A 3,592-nucleotide genomic window follows, 5' to 3' on the forward strand; every position below is an offset into this window, starting at 1 on the left:
TTAATATTTAATTTACTTGTTTATTGAATTTATTTCAATTAGTTATTTATTATTTCAATTAATTATTTTAATTTTTTATCAATTTTTATTTAATTTTTTCAATTAGTTTATTATTTACTTAAATAAGCAATATACATAAATAATTAACATAATTCATGAAATATTTAAGTAAACAAATAAAGTGTAAAATAAATAATTATTTATTAAATAAATAATATACATAAAAAATTAAATTAAATTTTAAAATATTAAATTATTTATTTAATATTTAATTTAATTTTTTATTTAAATATTTCATTAATTATTTTAATTGGTTATGTATATGGTTTGTTTAATATTTAATTACTCAATTTAATTATTTATTTTAATTACTTATTTTAATTGTTTATTTCATATTTATTTACTTCATTTAATTATTTATATTAATTTCTTATTTATTTTAATTTTTTATTGTTTATTCAATATTTAATTGTTTATTATATTTACTTAAATTGTTTATTTCATTATATAAATTATTTATATTTTAAATAAAATGAAATAAAAAGAAATTAATTATTTTACTTAAATAAAAAATTTAAATAACTCATGAAATATTTATAAATAGGTGATATAACATCATTAGAGAGTTGAAAAATAATTTCTTTTATGCTCCACTCATGGAATTTCACATATAGATTATGGACATTCTTATGAATTAATACATGTAGAATTATCAAATATTTAATTTGGTTTCTCGTTTAAATATTTCTTTATTAATTACCTTAATTGGTTATGTATATTTAGTTAGTTTATTTAATTATTTATTTTAAACATTTACTCAAATAACAATCTTATTATTTAATTTACTTTCTTTTTGAAATATTTCATTAATTAATAATCTTAATTGGTTATGTATATTATTTATTTAATACTTAATTGCTTTATTTAATAATTTATTTTAAACACTTACTTAAATGAAAATTTTAATATTTAATTTAGTTTCTTCTTTAAATATTTCTTTAATTAATTATCTTAATTGGTTATGTATATTTAATTCCTTTATTTTAAACACTTACTTCAATAAAAAAATGAATATTTAATTTAATTTCATCTTAAAATATTCACAAAAATAAATGAAAAGGAAAAATGAATTTGTGCCTTAAAAAACGGGGACCCTAACGTCTGGATCCGGAGATGCCGATAGGGCTGTCAGAAAACTCCATTTCTGACGAGCTTTGTCCCATTTTTCACCTTTTTTAACTATTTCAAACTCAAATTCGTATTTTTCTTCTATTTTAACTGTAAAAATTTGAATTAAACTCATATAACATATTCAAACCCTAAACATTCAAATTTTTTATGTATTAAACTCATAACTTAACATATTCAAACCCTAAACATTCAAATTCCCACATGTGTTAGACCTCAATGGTGAGTAAATTACAAAGAAACAAATCTAATTTGTGAGACATGGCAATCTCCGACAATGGTAATGAGATTTTTCTTTTTCTTTTCTTTTTTCTTTTTCTCTTTTTTTCTCTTTCTTTCCTCTTCTCCTCTCTTATTTGGGGGTATTTTCGAGCTTTTGATAATGTTTACATTTTCACTTTTTTTTTAATGAGATTTTTTCTGTCAAAAGCTATTGTGGAAAGATCAACCAGCCATCTTCCACTATTTCCTCAGTCGGCATAGTCGTAGCAGCACCCATACAATGTCAGCACTTCCATACCTAGTATGATTTCCCATCCTCACACTCGGCTCCACCACCAATCAATGTCAACAGAAATTTCAAAAATACCCAACCTAAATCTGGTTTGATGGTACCCAAATCTCAATCCTCAAATACGGTACCAAACGATAATGGAGTCAAGCTTCTTAGAGTTCAAGAATCGAGTTTGACTCGTTTGGAAATGTAATAGAGATAGTGTTGCCTAGAGAAGTGTTGGTCCAGGTGGTCATTTCTAGATCTGGGTTCTTATTATTTGGAGTAGATGTTCTGTGTACCAACTACGTTGACTGGGTGCCACCTTCCTCCTGCGTTAATAGATGGCTGGTGGCGATGGTTATAGAGACAACAATTGATATGAATCAAGGCACGTCCACAACCGAAGCGAGTCAAGCGACGAGTTACGGAAAGAATCCATTGATAGTCGAAGGCGGACCGATGACGTGATCGAGGACGAAGTGAGTGAAAGAAGTGATGAGATTGCTTGTCAAGCAAACGATCGATGAAACAATGTTCGGGAGGTCAAATGGAACAAGTTTCATGTTGGGGTCGAAGGCCGAAGGAACTTGGATCAACGAGATAAAAGCGGACGAAGGCGGCACGGAGTTGGTCTATGCGACCACAGGCTCAACGGCCTATGCGGCCGCATAGAAGGCCACCGAAACTACATGTGGCTGGCTGGAGTGATCTATGCGACCGCATAGAAATGATCTATGCGGCCGCATAGATCAAAAAGTGGAAAAAAAATTCGTTTTTTTTAATTTTTGCCGAATCTTCTAATGTTGGTAGAACTCTTGTGAAATCAAAATATTACCATATTTTGATTAATTTGGACGTTTTTTATGCCATAGTATAAATAGGAAACTCTTTTCATTATGTAAAAAACTTTTGGCTGAAATTAATACAGAGAGAGAAATTTTCTTTCAATCGATTGTTCTTCATTGGACGAACTTAGAACTTATCAAGAATCGATTTCTTGTGGCGTTCTTGACGTCGGATTGTGGGTTTCATTGATTGTAATCAAGGGGTTTCAGATTCTTCGCTAATCTGAGGTTTCGTGGTTCGATTATTGGGGTTCAAGATCCAAAACCAGATTAGTATTGGCGTTCTTGGGTTCCGCATCAATCTAGTTGTGGGTTTCGTAGTTTCCATTGCTACGGGATTCGCATCAGTTGGTATCAGAGCTTTGGCTCCAATTTAATCAGGTTATATCTTTGTTTTTTTTAATTCATTTCAATTCCTTGTGTTCTTGTGTCCAGAAGGTTTTCTTGATTCTTTGATCCAAAAGGAATAAAAAAGAATCTTCATATTCTGTTTCCCGGGGTCAATTTTCGCCCAAATTCGTTTTCGTTTTCTGCGTTGGTTTTGTTATTGAATTCCGGATCATAAAAAAAAAGTTATTGTTCATCCGTACGGTACTGTTCATCCGTACAGTTATAAAAAAAATTGTTACATATTATTGATCCGTCAAATACCAACAATTTTTTTTATTCAATATCGTTTCTCAGTTGCCTGGACACATTGATTCATTCCATTCCTTCAATTCAAATTCAAAGTTTTAGAAGTTTCCTTGAGTCCTTTTGTTACAATTCTTTGAATCACATCCGGTTTGAGAATTCTACAAGATTGATTGATTGATTGAGTTCATTGATTGTCCTTAGAAGCAATTGTTGAAAGAACTGAGTGGTAAAAGGCAGAGAGGTGAGCTCAATAGAGGGTAAAAGCCATTGTGTGTTTCCGAGTGACTTTGGTGAGGCAGTTAAATAAAATTTTAGTGTTAGGATGTCAGAAAGGGCAGAATCAAACTCAAGTCGACAAGGCAACAATAACAACGCATCGGAGGATTTAGTGCAAATGTTTCAAAGGGTGTTTGGAGATATGAGAGAA

This window comes from Olea europaea, chromosome 4 (assembly GCF_002742605.1).
Source record: "Olea europaea var. sylvestris chromosome 4, O_europaea_v1, whole genome shotgun sequence".
In the NCBI taxonomy this organism is placed as follows: domain Eukaryota; kingdom Viridiplantae; phylum Streptophyta; class Magnoliopsida; order Lamiales; family Oleaceae; genus Olea; species Olea europaea.